This window comes from Zea mays, chromosome 2 (genome assembly GCF_902167145.1).
Source record: "Zea mays cultivar B73 chromosome 2, Zm-B73-REFERENCE-NAM-5.0, whole genome shotgun sequence".
Lineage (NCBI taxonomy): Eukaryota > Viridiplantae > Streptophyta > Magnoliopsida > Poales > Poaceae > Zea > Zea mays.
This window is the reverse complement of record NC_050097.1, coordinates 175,296,301-175,311,794: the sequence shown is the minus strand read 5'-3', so window position 1 is coordinate 175,311,794 and position 15,494 is coordinate 175,296,301. Positions and strand designations below refer to the sequence as shown.

Here is a 15,494-nt window from a genome sequence, read left to right as displayed (position 1 = left end):
GCAAGGAGGGAAAAGGTTCTGGTAGGGCTGCAAAGCATGAATCCGATACAAGGGAGCCACATTACAGAGGTAACTCTAAGCTTGATGGTGCAAAGTGAATTCGTAGCATGTAATATCATCTGGTGTATAGTAGCTAACCATTTCTTGCGCTGTCTGAAATGAATTTACATACGATCCATTTTTTAACTGGAGCACCCATGATTAGGAGTATTATTTATTGGCAATCTAATGATGGGCATAAATTTCTGATAAGAACCAGTGGAAGTCCTACAGTAACCAAGATGTACATGGTTCAAACAGAAGTCATATAAGCCAAAACACGTACATATTGCAATGTGGACAGCAATGCTCACAGATTTCCTTCTTTTCCATTTGACCATCTCTTGACTTCAGGATCAAGAAATTCAGCCAGTCTTTGTATCCAAAAGTAAAAAGTTCATGGATAACAAATGTTATTTAGAAACAGAGGAATATGTTTTTCTTTCCTGATGACCAACTATCTTACATGTTTCTCAGCATGCTCCCTCTGCACCAGCATATCCCGCATGTTCTTTTCAGCAAGGGCTTTCGCCTGAAAATTGGTAATGATGAGGACTGCCATAGGCTAGGCAAACAAACAAGTAGAAGGCAACATAGCAATAGCATTGGAGTATACCGCTCGCTCAGCTGTGCGTTGGTGCCTTTCCAATTTTGCTTTATGTCGTAGAGCTCACTCAGCCTCGACTACTATAAATAGGGAACATGACCAGAGCAAGTCAAGTCCCATGTTTCAAATAAGATAACACTATAGAAATATTACAGAAAATTGCACAGAGAAATACTTGAACTATTTTGCAGTAGGATATACTTCTAGCAATACCTTCAACATAAGAATCCATGCTTTTTCCATGCTTATTATAAGCTATCTTCTGAGATGATGCCTCATGTTGATTGTCATGTGTCAAGAATGTGGATTAGAACAGTATTTATTTTGTGTATGCAACAAAAAAATGCATGCATAATGACATCAGCTACCTGATTAGGTGCCTTAAAACTATCCTTGAAAGAGGACCTGAACTTCCCAATTCGTTCCTTTGCATCTGCAGCAGCTTTTGCCTTTTCAATTGCCTTCTCCCGAGCTTCAGCAGTTGCTCTCTCAACGGCTGCACGTTCTGCTTTCATTCTAGCTTCTTGAGCTTTCAATTGCCCTCTCCCGAGCTGCTTGAGCGGTTGCCTTTCTCTTCTTTCTCGTGGGCTTCTGCAGATGCTCTTTGACGTGTTGAGGTGATCCTTTCTAATGCTATTCTTTCAGCCTTAGCTCGAACCTCGGCGAATGCCCTCTCATGTGCTTCTCTTGTAGCTCTCTAAATAGCAAGCCTATCTTTTGCTCGCTCCATTTCTCGTTCCTTCTATTCTTCCAACTCTCTTCTTTGTCTCTCTTTATCTTGTTCCTTCTCTTTTCCCATTTTGTATTCTTTTTCTTTCTCTTCAACAATTTTTACCTCCTTCTCGAGTTCTCCTTCAGCCTCTTTTATGTCATTCCTCGCTTTAGTTCTCTGAACATTAAGATCCTCTTCTCTGGATTTTAGAATAGTTTCTGATGCAGTACCTTCTGCAGCCTTAAGTCTAATGTCACTGTCCAAGTAAAATGGTTGTTGATCCATGAACCTTATATTTGATATATTGTCTTCTCTTTTTCTTTCTTCCATTTCAATTCCAATATTTCCCCTTCTTCTGAGACTTCACAATTTTCACTTGGAATTTTTCTACCTGCTTCTCCGCAATCCACTTCAAGATTTCCAAGAACAGGAGTGTTTTCATCAGCCTTCTCAGCAAAAATAGATTGAGGTTTTTGAGAAAGATGTTGAATGCTACTGCATACTTCTGAAAACGAAGCTTGCATATTATTTGACATTGTGCTCATGTTCATGGCATAAGTTATTGTGCTCATGTTCATGGCATAATCAGAGCTCAAGCCAAATAACACCTTTAACAACTCAAATGTAGGATATAGACAGGGCAAGGGTACCTATACTTGAATGGCCTTGGTCCTCGAGAAGATAGATTTAGCGTACTTAATATAGACATGGTGTCACACCCGGTTTTTAGAAGGCAAACCGAATGCGAACCATGTACGTGCCAGGATCAGTTATTCACGTACACAGCAGTTACATAATATGGACATCATCACACAGTGCTCAAAATAGTATTAATAAGGGAAATAGTCGATTACATCATACGTCTGAGACGTCCATATAGTTCTTACAATAAATCAAAGTGCGGAAAAGAAACGTAGATAACACGGCCTTCACAGGCAGCCGACTGGGGGTTGCCGCTAACCCACACCTAGAACTCGTCGTAATCTTGGAACTCCTGGAAGTCTCCTTCCACAGCTTCATCTTCGCCTGAGCAGTGGTTGCAATGCTGACAACCTGGGGGGGTTTGGTGTGTAGAGCAAGGGTGAGTACACATCAACATACTCAGCAAGCATCCTGTTTGGCTGTAGTGGACTAGCTTTATGTGGGGATAAGTCAAGCAGTTGCTTTTAGTTGGTCAGGTTATTACTTACTAGTAGAAAGCCAAGTTTTAGCATTAACCCAAGTTATTAACCCGATGTACCCTTTCCAAACGGAAAGAATACCACTTACCAGCACCATAGTCATAACCAGAATCATCAATCTCATAACCACCTGTACCACAATGTCTCTGATCAAGTACCACTAATCACTGGAGCTCCCTTGGCCGCTCATAACCGCGAGCACGGCTGATATATCAGTTTCATAACACTCTGCAGAGGTTGTGCACTTTACCCACAAGCCGTGATTCCCTCTCTGGCCCGGGCTTGCAAGACCCTTATTCACTCCCGAGGTGAATGGCCAGGGATTCACTACGAAGCCTTTACAAAGATTCCCCGGGGCTGTAGCCACCCGTTAGGTTTCCTAAATGCACCGCACTCCTCCCCAAGGGGCGAACCCAAACTTGGCAGAGCGAGCCGCATACACCGAGCCCCATTGACGGCACGACGGCTAAGTGAACTACACCCCGGATCCTCTAATTATTCAGCTAAGGGCACCCCATTCCACCCTCATGGTTGCACTGTTTTCCCGGGCGGTCATCCATAGAACAGGTCCTTACGGAGAGGCACTCGAGAAACCGCTCGAGCCCCCTTGAAAACCACAAGTATAATCATAAAGGAGAACGGGAAAACAGCGTATCATAGATAATCACATCATGTTCATTGATTAGAGTTGAGCAATAGCATCAGACTAAGTAGTAATAATCCGACCCAAGTAGGTAAACAAGGACATGGATAACAAAAGCTAGTCAATCCTTAGGTATAAATGTGTAATGCGGGAGGTGAATTAAAGAATGAATAGGACATAGATAGGTCAAAGGACACTTGCCTCCACCAAACGACTGCTGCTCAGGGGCTTCTCCTGCGAATTCCTCGGGCTCTTCGACCGGATCGTTCTCTATGCGAGCGCAAACATACATACATACATCCACATATTTAATACAAAAGAACAGTACACCATACAAGATAACCAATAAAGCGAATATGCATCAAGTATGACATTCGATAACGCATTTGTTGGGGCTAGAAAGAAACGGGAAAGGTCTCGCAGGGGGTTAAATCTTATGCACTAATGACACAATTGGTTTTTAACAAAATAATTCTGTTATACATATTTATATATACTGATGGAAACCTAATCACTTTTAGTTGATCAACATTGCACAGGGTAAACAATTAACTACGTGAATCAATAGCATAACGGAATTTTAAATTAAACTTCCTATTTCCCATAGCATAAACAGTGATTAGACTACTTAAAATACAGTAATTATGATCACAGAAAGTAAATAAAATAAAATAAAATAAAAATAAAAAAAGAAGGGGGGGCGGTTGAACCGGCCCTAGGGCGGTTGAACCGGCCCTAGGCGGGGCGCGCAGGGGCGGCCGAGCTGGCGAGGGCGAGGCGGCCGAACCGGCGGGGCAGGGGGCGGCCGAACCGGCGGGGCAGGGGGCGGCGCAGGGGGCGGCCGAGCCGGCCGTGGGGCGGCCGAACCGGCGGGGCAGGGAGGCGGCGCGGGGGGCGGCCGAGCCGGCCGGGCAGGGGGCGGCGCAGGGGGCGGCCGAGCCGGCCGTGGGGCGGCCGAACCGGCGGGGCAGGGGGCGGCGCGGGGGGCGGCCGAGCCGGCCGTGGGGCGGCCAAACCGGCGGGGCAGGGGGCGGCGCGGCCGAGCCGGCCATGGGGCGGCCGAACCGGCGGGGCAGGGGGCGGCGCGGGGGGCGGCCGAGCCGGCCGGCAGGGAGGCGGCCGAACCGGCCATGGGGAAAGGGGAGAGGGGATGGGGGAGGGAGGAGAGGGGGAGGGGGGAGCTCACCGGGGAGGGGCGCGACGGCGAGGGGCGGCCGGCGGCAGGGGCGGCCGAGGGCGGCGGTTGGGCAGGGGGCGGCGGCGGCTTAGGGCAGGGGTAGGGGCGGCGGCTTAGGGAGAGGGAGAGAAAATGAGAGAGAGGGAGAGGGATTGAGGGGTTTTGGGGAAAATAAAGGGAGGGGGGGGCGGCATGGGCTTTTTGGGCCCAAAGGGGGCGCCAGGGGCGGCTGGGCCGGCCGGGGTCGGCCCACGGCGCGGGAGAGAGAGAAAAAGAAAGGAGAGAAAAAGAGAGGGAGAAAAAAGAAAGAAAAGATCTTCTCCACATTTTCGAAATCCGATCTTTCTACATGAATGCAATTGCGCTTTCAAAGCAATCAAAAGAAATGCAAGGGCGGCATGGTGCATCAAACAACATAAAGTATTTAGGGTTTTTATACGTACGGGAATTCCAAACCGAATCCCGCTAGAACTTTGGAAAAGGTCAAGGTTTAGCGAGGGGAAAAAGAAAAGGAAAAGGTAACGCCCGAATTTTGGCGAGTAAAGAAAAGAAAAAATTCAACTGCAAAATTCGGGGCGTTACAAACCTATCCCCCTTAAAAGAATCTCGCCCTCGAGATTCAGGGCTGGCTAGCAAAGAGCTCCGGGTACTTGGCCATCAGATCATCTTCACGCTCCCAGGTTGCTTCTTCCTCAGAGTGGTGATTCCATCTGACTTTGCACATTCTGATGGTCTTCCTTCGGGTGACTCTATCTGCAACCTCAAGGATCTGAGCTGGCTTCTCAACATAGGTCAAGTCCTCCTGGACTTCCAGACCTTCCACTGGCAACTGCTCTTCTGGCACACGCAAGCACTTCTTTAATTGAGACACATGAAAGACATTATGCACAGCAGACAAATTCTCTGGCAAACTGAGCTGATAAGCCACTTCTCCTCGCTTTGAGAGAATTTGATACGGACCAATGTAGCGGGGTGCTAGCTTGCCTTTGACTCCGAATCTTCTGACTCCTCTGATCGGTGACACTTTCAGATAAACAAAGTCTCCGACTTCGAAACTCAGCTCTCTTCTTCTTGTGTCTGCATAGCTTCGCTGCCTTGATTGCGCTATCTTCAGATTCTCTCGAACCATCTTGATGTTCTCTTCGGCTTCAAGCAAAATGTCTGGCCCAAACACTTGCTTCTCTCCAGGCTGATCCCATTGCAACGGAGTTCTGCAACTCCTTCCATACAGCGCTTGAAACGGTGACATCTTCAAACTGGCCTGATAACTGTTGTTATAGGAAAACTCTGCATAAGGCAATCGCTTGTCCCATCCGGACTGATCTTGCAACGCACAGGCTCTCAACATATCTTCAAGAATTTGATTGGTTCTTTCGGTCTGGCCATCTGTCTGCGGGTGATAAGCTGAACTGAAATTCAGATGCGTGCCCAAGGCTTCATGCAACTGCTGCCAGAAATGAGAGGTGAACTGCGTTCCTCTGTCTGACACTATCTTCTTTGGCACACCATGAAGACAAACGATCCGAGACATATACAATTCTGCCAATACTGCACTGTTGTAGTTGGTCTTGACAGGTATGAAGTGGGCTGACTTGGTCAAGCGGTCCACTACTACCCAAATGGAATCGTAGCCGGCTCGAGTGCGAGGCAATCCGACTATGAAATCCATACCAATTTCATCCCATTTCCACTGAGGGATCCGCAACGGTTGCAACAATCCAGCTGGTCTCTGGTGCTCTGCCTTAATTCTTCGACAACTATCGCACATAGCCACATGCTCTGCGATTTCCCTTTTCATTCCGTACCACCAGAATTTCTTCTTCAGATCCTGATACATCTTCTCACTGCCAGGGTGAATCGAATAAGCTGTCTCATGAGCTTCCTTAAGAATCAACTCCCGAATAGACTGGACATTGGGAACACACAAGCGGTCTTTGAACCATACCACACCTTCTGCATCTTCTCGAAAGTCTTTGCCTCTGCCATCTAGAATCAATCGCCGAATCTCACTGATCTTCTCATCATTTTTCTGCGCTTCTTTGATTTCGCGCTCCAAGGTAGGTTCCAATTCAACTGTAATTCCTCGCGAATTGTTCAGAAATCCGAGACTCAACCTGTCAAACTCCTTGGCCAACTCATAAGGCATCGGACGAGCGACCATCAGATTAACTTGACTCTTTCTGCTCAAAGCATCTGCCACTACGTTTGCTTTGCCTGGATGGTAATGAATCTCCAACTCATAGTCTTTGATCAACTCTAACCATCTTCGTTGCCTCATGTTCAACTCTGACTGAGTGAATATGTACTTCAGACTCTTATGGTCTGTGTAAACATCGCATTTCTGTCCATACAGATAGTGCCTCCATGTCTTCAGTGCGTGAACCACTGCTGCCAACTCTAGATCATGGATTGGGTAGTTCTTCTCATGAACCTTCAGCTGTCGGGACGAGTAAGCCACAACTCTTCCCTCTTGCATCAACACACATCCCAAACCTGTGTAACAAGCATCACAATACACCGAGAAGGGCTTGTGCACATCAGGCAAGACTAGGACAGGCGCTGTAGTCAACTTCTCTTTCAGCGCTTCAAAGGCCTCTTGGCATTTCTGGGTCCACTTGAACTCAACCTTGTTGCCTAGCAACGCTGTCATTGGTTTCGCAATCTTCGAAAACCCTTCAATGAATCGCCGATAATATCCGGCCATTCCAATGAAGCTCTTGATTCCTCGAGCATCTGTTGGCGCTTTCCAGTTTAGAATGTCTGCCACTTTCTTCGGATCCACAGCCAATCCTTCTTTGTTGATTATGTGACCCAAGAACAGGACTTCACTGATCCAGAACTCACACTTGCTCAACTTTGCATACAACTGGTGCTCTCGCAATCTCTGCAATACCATCCTCAAATGATCTGCATGCTCTTCTTCACTTTGAGAATAAACCAGAATATCATCAATGAATACCACCACAAACTTATCAAGATAATCCATGAATACACTGTTCATCAAGTTCATAAAGAATGCTGGCGCATTGGTCAAACCAAAAGACATCACGGTGAACTCATATAAACCATACTTGGTAATGAATGTCGTCTTCGGAATGTCCGAAGGTCGGATCCTGAGCTGATGATAACCTGACCTCAAATCAATCTTGGAGAACACACTGGCTCCTCTCAACTGGTCGAACAGATCTTCTATTCTGGGCAAAGGATACTTGTTCTTGATCGTGACTTCATTCAAAGCTCGATAATCGATACACATCCTCTTGGTACCATCTTTCTTTTCTACGAACAAGACAGGGGCGGCCCAAGGCGAGGTGCTTGGCCGGATGTAACCTTTCTCTGACAGCTCATCAATCTGCTTCTTAAGCTCATCCAACTCTGGTCCAGATATTCTGTAAGCTCTCTTAAAGATAGGGGCGGTTCCAGGAAGAAGCTCTATAGCAAATTCAACTTTCCGCTCTGGTGGCATACCCGGTAAATCCTTTGGAAACACATCTGGGAATTCAGACACAACCTTGATACTCTCAATTGGGTCTGCTTCACTGCTATCGACAGCCATCTGATAACAACTTCCTTTCTTTGGCTCAGGCGGGACTAACTCGGTCACCACTTCCTCTCCTAGTGGGGACACCAACTTGATTGTCCTTTTATCACAACTGATAACTGCCTGATACTTATCTAGCCAATTCATCCCTAGGATGACATCTATTCCCTGAGTACCCATTACTATAAGGTTGGCGGGAAATGCTATCCCCCTTATTTCCACACTTACATTTAAACAAATGCTATCAGCTCGAATTCTACCACCGGCTGAGTCGATTTGAATGGGGGTTGACATGGTAGTAGTTGGAAGATTATGTGCTTCTACCCATGATGCAGTAATGAAAGAATGTGTTGCTCCAGTATCAAATAACACTTCTGCAATATGGGAGTCGACTGGGAACATACCTACTGTCATGTCGGGGGTCTCCTGAACTGCTTCAGCCTCCAAGTGATTCAATCTTCCATGATTATAGCGCGGCTGAGAGCGATTGCCTGCTCCAGGCTGAGGCACATTCTGCTTTGCTGGGGCATTGGGGCCTGACTGCTGCTGGGCTGCCTTCTTCGGACATTGCATCACCCAGTGGCCTTGCTCTCCACAGTGGAAACATGCCCTGTTTCCAACCTGAGCTGGTGCTGCCTGACTGTTCTGCTGATTTGCTGGGGCAGGAAGACGAGGTGCTTGCTGATTCTGCTTCTGAAACTGACCTCCTGACTGATTGCTCTGACGGTTCTGGTACTGATGCTGAGGATACTGCCTTTGGAACTGCTGATACTGCTGACGCTGCTGATGCTGCTGAGGTGGACGCTGGTTCTGCCTGAACTGCTGAGGTTGATTGCCTGAGAAACGGGGACGGCTGCTGCTTCCAGGCTGGGGTCCACTGATCTTGCGCTTACGATCTTCCATCTCCTTGCGCTTCCTTTCTGTCATGATTGCTCTGTCAATCAGGTGCTGGAATGTCGGGAAGGTGTGATTCATCAGCTGATACTGCAGAGGGTCAACCAAGCCTCTCAGGAAACGGTACTGTCGCTTGGCGTCAGTGTTGACATCCTCAGGAGCATAGCGAGACAACTGCAGAAACCTGTCTCGATACTCACTGACAGACGATGACCCTTGCTTAAGGGCCAGGAACTCCTCCTTCTTCACTGTCATCAGACCTGCAGGCACATGGTACTGACGAAAGCTACCTCGGAATTCTTCCCAGGTGATGGTGTCGGGGTTGGCATGGGTGGCGAGGTAAGACTCCCACCATGACTGGGCTGCTCCTCTCAACAGACGGGGACCATACAGAACTTTCTCCCGGTCATCGCACTGAGCGGTATGCAACTCCCGCTCCACAGTGCGCAGCCAATCTTCAGCATCCATGGGGTCAGAAGAGTGAGCGAACGTTGGTGGATGACCTCTCATGAATTCAGCACGCTTGTCTCTAGGCATCTGAGGCATCTGAGGCTGGGGTGGTGCTTGCTGCTGTTGCTGCTGCTGCTGCTGCTGAATGGCGGCCAGAGTCTGACCGATGGCTTGAACTGCCTGAGTCTGCATCAGAAACATCTGCTCAATCGACATCGGGGGCGGGGGCGGCAGGTGCTGCTGCTGGGGCACCTCATCCTGCGGAGCGGCTCGCTCCTGCTGAGCACGCCTTCCTCCTCTACGCCTGTTCTCTGACATCTGCAGAACGCAACCACACATCAGAACTGATCTGGCAAAGCTTGCAGCATAAGAAAAGAGTAGAGAATTCTCCAACAGCACTGAACAGATGAGCATCTTCACTGATCTCCAACACAGACCACACAGCTTCTCAGATAAAGAGGAAAGGAGAATAATGGGTTTCCCAACTATATAACTAACTTTATTGACATAGTATGCAAACCAAAATGCAGGGGATACCCACACTCTGGTGACAATCATTACAAAGATCCAAACCAAACATAGTTCATCATGACAAACATAAATGCACAGGATATAGCAAACTACCCTGTCTAACTAAAACTAACTAAGACCGAGACTAACGCTAAGACTGAAGCTTCTATGTATATATTTATTTCGTATTAATTACAAGATCCAACTCTAACGATCTATGGTTCTAGGTTTATCTTGGTCTTGCAGGCGGGATTGCCATAAGACTGGTGTCCACGCTGAGGTGAGCGGTACGGGTGCTGAGTCCCAACGGGAGCGGGGGAACCACCATCCAGAAAACGACGTTCCGCGCGCTCAGCCCGCAGCAGGGCGATCTCAGCACGAGCCCTACTCAGCTCGTCTAGTGCATGGTCCAGCTCCGTGTTTAGCACGGCGGCTAGGTTGACTGTGCTGCTCAACCTAGGATTGCCCTCACCGACAGGTGAGACAATCACGCCTCCTGTGCTGCCAGATGAACGGCGGGGGTAATACTTCAGGTCAAGACCGTCAGCTGCCCCACCGAAAACCGAGCAGTAGTGCGAAAGCGCACGCCGTGCAGCATCTTGCATGGCTGCCTCAGCTGAGTCCCGCTCAGAGATAGAATAGTGCTCTGAACAGGCCTCTGCACCCTGGAGACTGTCCTCCGGGCAGCGCACCAAGCAAGTCGCCTCCCAGCGGTCCGGGTAGACCCCGCGACTATGCTGGTAGACCACACAGCGATACTCGACGGACCAAGTATGCCGGTCAAATGCCCGACGTAGCAGGGTGTCGAGCGCATCGTGGAAGTGACACCCGCGAGCAGCGTCGCGAGTGATGGGTCGAGCAACCCATCCTTCCGGCTCAGGGTTAGCAGAGAAGTCGGTGTCGTGGCTCGAGCTGTCGTCGCCATCTCCGTCGTCTGGGTCTCCTCCAGCAGCTACTCCAGGAGCTGGGGCGCCCAGGGGTGGTGCAGGGGGCGGCTCCAGAGGAAGCACAGGGGAGCAGCCCCTCACAGACTCTATCTCCTGGTGGAGCGAGAAGGAAGAGCTCTGCTGCTCCTGTCGTCGACGCTCCTGCTCCTCACGCAGGCGGTGGTGTAGTCTCTCCAAGTGGCTGGACTGTCCGGCTACGGGACGGCGAAGCGGACGCTCAGCAAGGCGGGAGGGTAAGAAGGGGATGACTGACTTTCGTGCAGTGTGTCTAAGTCGAGCCATCTACAAAAGACATCGCAAGCAAAAGGGTGAGAACAGAATTAATATGACCAGCAAGTAATAAGTAAATGAAGGATCAGAATAAAACATGATTTTCAGCAAGGTATAATATATAGTAGAACATAGGTTTGGTCAGTAGGACCAACTTTTGAAGGGATATCAAAGTCAAGGAAGAGACAGAGGTCTATAATCCTTAGAACGACCATTCTACTCTAGGTTAGCGGTCCTACAGTCAGCACGGCTTTGATACCACTTATGTCACACCCGGTTTTTAGAAGGCAAACCGAATGCGAACCATGTACGTGCCAGGATCAGTTATTCACGTACACAGCAGTTACATAATATGGACATCATCACACAGTGCTCAAAATAGTATTAATAAGGGAAATAGTCGATTACATCATACGTCTGAGACGTCCATATAGTTCTTACAATAAATCAAAGTGCGGAAAAGAAACGTAGATAACACGGCCTTCACAGGCAGCCGACTGGGGGTTGCCGCTAACCCACACCTAGAACTCGTCGTAATCTTGGAACTCCTGGAAGTCTCCTTCCACAGCTTCATCTTCGCCTGAGCAGTGGTTGCAATGCTGACAACCTGGGGGGGGTTTGGTGTGTAGAGCAAGGGTGAGTACACATCAACATACTCAGCAAGCATCCTGTTTGGCTGTAGTGGACTAGCTTTATGTGGGGATAAGTCAAGCAGTTGCTTTTAGTTGGTCAGGTTATTACTTACTAGTAGAAAGCCAAGTTTTAGCATTAACCCAAGTTATTAACCCGATGTACCCTTTCCAAACGGAAAGAATACCACTTACCAGCACCATAGTCATAACCAGAATCATCAATCTCATAACCACCTGTACCACAATGTCTCTGATCAAGTACCACTAATCACTGGAGCTCCCTTGGCCGCTCATAACCGCGAGCACGGCTGATATATCAGTTTCATAACACTCTGCAGAGGTTGTGCACTTTACCCACAAGCCGTGATTCCCTCTCTGGCCCGGGCTTGCAAGACCCTTATTCACTCCCGAGGTGAATGGCCAGGGATTCACTACGAAGCCTTTACAAAGATTCCCCGGGGCTGTAGCCACCCGTTAGGTTTCCTAAATGCACCGCACTCCTCCCCAAGGGGCGAACCCAAACTTGGCAGAGCGAGCCGCATACACCGAGCCCCATTGACGGCACGACGGCTAAGTGAACTACACCCCGGATCCTCTAATTATTCAGCTAAGGGCACCCCATTCCACCCTCATGGTTGCACTGTTTTCCCGGGCGGTCATCCATAGAACAGGTCCTTACGGAGAGGCACTCGAGAAACCGCTCGAGCCCCCTTGAAAACCACAAGTATAATCATAAAGGAGAACGGGAAAACAGCGTATCATAGATAATCACATCATGTTCATTGATTAGAGTTGAGCAATAGCATCAGACTAAGTAGTAATAATCCGACCCAAGTAGGTAAACAAGGACATGGATAACAAAAGCTAGTCAATCCTTAGGTATAAATGTGTAATGCGGGAGGTGAATTAAAGAATGAATAGGACATAGATAGGTCAAAGGACACTTGCCTCCACCAAACGACTGCTGCTCAGGGGCTTCTCCTGCGAATTCCTCGGGCTCTTCGACCGGATCGTTCTCTATGCGAGCGCAAACATACATACATACATCCACATATTTAATACAAAAGAACAGTACACCATACAAGATAACCAATAAAGCGAATATGCATCAAGTATGACATTCGATAACGCATTTGTTGGGGCTAGAAAGAAACGGGAAAGGTCTCGCAGGGGGTTAAATCTTATGCACTAATGACACAATTGGTTTTTAACAAAATAATTCTGTTATACATATTTATATATACTGATGGAAACCTAATCACTTTTAGTTGATCAACATTGCACAGGGTAAACAATTAACTACGTGAATCAATAGCATAACGGAATTTTAAATTAAACTTCCTATTTCCCATAGCATAAACAGTGATTAGACTACTTAAAATACAGTAATTATGATCACAGAAAGTAAATAAAATAAAATAAAAAAAAAATAAAAAAAAGAAGGGGGGGGGGGCGGTTGAACCGGCCCTAGGGCGGTTGAACCGGCCCTAGGCGGGGCGCGCAGGGGCGGCCGAGCTGGCGAGGGCGAGGCGGCCGAACCGGCGGGGCAGGGGGCGGCCGAACCGGCGGGGCAGGGGGCGGCGCAGGGGGCGGCCGAGCCGGCCGTGGGGCGGCCGAACCGGCGGGGCAGGGAGGCGGCGCGGGGGGCGGCCGAGCCGGCCGGGCAGGGGGCGGCGCAGGGGGCGGCCGAGCCGGCCGTGGGGCGGCCGAACCGGCGGGGCAGGGGGCGGCGCGGGGGGCGGCCGAGCCGGCCGTGGGGCGGCCAAACCGGCGGGGCAGGGGGCGGCGCGGCCGAGCCGGCCATGGGGCGGCCGAACCGGCGGGGCAGGGGGCGGCGCGGGGGGCGGCCGAGCCGGCCGGCAGGGAGGCGGCCGAACCGGCCATGGGGAAAGGGGAGAGGGGATGGGGGAGGGAGGAGAGGGGGAGGGGGGAGCTCACCGGGGAGGGGCGCGACGGCGAGGGGCGGCCGGCGGCAGGGGCGGCCGAGGGCGGCGGTTGGGCAGGGGGCGGCGGCGGCTTAGGGCAGGGGTAGGGGCGGCGGCTTAGGGAGAGGGAGAGAAAATGAGAGAGAGGGAGAGGGATTGAGGGGTTTTGGGGAAAATAAAGGGAGGGGGGGGCGGCATGGGCTTTTTGGGCCCAAAGGGGGCGCCAGGGGCGGCTGGGCCGGCCGGGGTCGGCCCACGGCGCGGGAGAGAGAGAAAAAGAAAGGAGAGAAAAAGAGAGGGAGAAAAAAGAAAGAAAAGATCTTCTCCACATTTTCGAAATCCGATCTTTCTACATGAATGCAATTGCGCTTTCAAAGCAATCAAAAGAAATGCAAGGGCGGCATGGTGCATCAAACAACATAAAGTATTTAGGGTTTTTATACGTACGGGAATTCCAAACCGAATCCCGCTAGAACTTTGGAAAAGGTCAAGGTTTAGCGAGGGGAAAAAGAAAAGGAAAAGGTAACGCCCGAATTTTGGCGAGTAAAGAAAAGAAAAAATTCAACTGCAAAATTCGGGGCGTTACACATGGCAAGGGTACCTATACTTGAATGGCCTTGGTCCTTGATGAACACACATAAATAATGTTTTCTTGGTATGATAACATGCCGCCAACTATAACATTTTTTAAAATAAACACAATTTTCTGGACTGGATTACCTGTACACCCAGCATGGTCTTGAAAAGATAGCCAGAGCTCTGATCTTGACAATAGAGATGGTAAACGAAACATGATACACTACATGCACCAAAAATGGGATGGAATCAAATGGCCTATTGTCAGCTAACTCAGTCCCTGTCAGTTAGAACAAATCATTAGATGCGGTGCAGACTGGCGATGTAGATACAACTAAAACATATATTATTCTCCTTTTTTTCAAAAAAAAAACAAAAAAGGAACAAGAATACATTATTTAGTTGCTGCCAATGTAAAATCACAATTATGGAACAAGAATACATCATTCAGCACCAACAAATAGATCCAGCATACACCACCCAACAGTCATCCATCACAGTACAAAGGATGCGATGTGGCGGTGATGGTGGTATACCTGTTGGCGTGGAGCAGAGCGGCCGGGCTGAGGTACTCCTTCGGGTTCCACCAGTAGGACGGGCAGGAGGTGGAGCAGCAGGCGCAGAGGATGCACTCGTACATGCCGTCGAGCTTGGCCCGGTCGGCCTTGGTCTGCGGGATCTCCTTGCCCTACTGCGGGGGATGGTCCTTGCACTTGAGCCATGGCTCGACGCTCTTGTACTGGCTATAGAAGTTGTTCATGTCCACCACCAGGTCCTTGACGACGAGCATGTGGGGCAGCGGCGAGACCGTGGACGCGGAGGAGGCGCCGGAGATCTTGGTGAGGCAGGCGAGGCCGTTGTCGTCGTAGATGTTCATTCCTTAGATTCCTCGTCCATGACAGCAACGAATGCAAAATCCAACGAAATGTTTCAAAAAACGAAGGGATCAGGTGAGGGAATCATATTGCGGCGACACGACTGCTCACAGAGGGAGTCGAAGGCGAAGCGGTGGTTAGGGCGTCTGTCTGAACGCGTCCATGCGCTTGACCACAGTCTGGATCCCCACCGCCGGGGAACCATCAGCTCCTAAGGACTGCGTGACGCGGTGGACGTGGATCCGAGGACGCTACGACAGCGGACTTCATCTTGGCATGGACCTCGCCAGGGAGGTGGGTCGACGGCAGCGAGTATGCCGAGTAGCGCGGTGTCGACGGTGGTGTGGGGTCCGACACCATCGGCGGAGATCTTGAGCGGGAGGGGGATGGAGACGGCGGCAATCTTGGGGGGCAGGGGCCGCAGAACTCTAGCCACGGCGTGTGGCAATGTTGGGGCAAGCGCGCAACGAGGGGTTGTGGGGATGGGTCGCGTTGCCGGATCCCGGGGTGTGGAC

General features: G+C 49.8%; 1 long non-coding RNA gene and 1 pseudogene across 1 annotated transcript; both read right to left on the bottom strand.

Moving 5' to 3' along the window:
* Positions 1–311: 311 nt before the first annotated feature.
* Positions 312–728, bottom strand: LOC103647323 (uncharacterized). The gene is made up of 3 exons (XR_562759.2): positions 656–728; positions 506–571; positions 312–413 (listed from the first exon to the last, which is right to left on the bottom strand). It is a non-coding gene; the product is annotated as an uncharacterized lncRNA (long non-coding RNA).
* A 13,863-nt stretch (positions 729–14,591) lies between these two features.
* Positions 14,592–14,981, bottom strand: LOC103649098 (succinate dehydrogenase [ubiquinone] iron-sulfur subunit 1, mitochondrial-like; annotated as a pseudogene).
* Between the last annotated feature and the right edge of the window lie 513 nt (positions 14,982–15,494).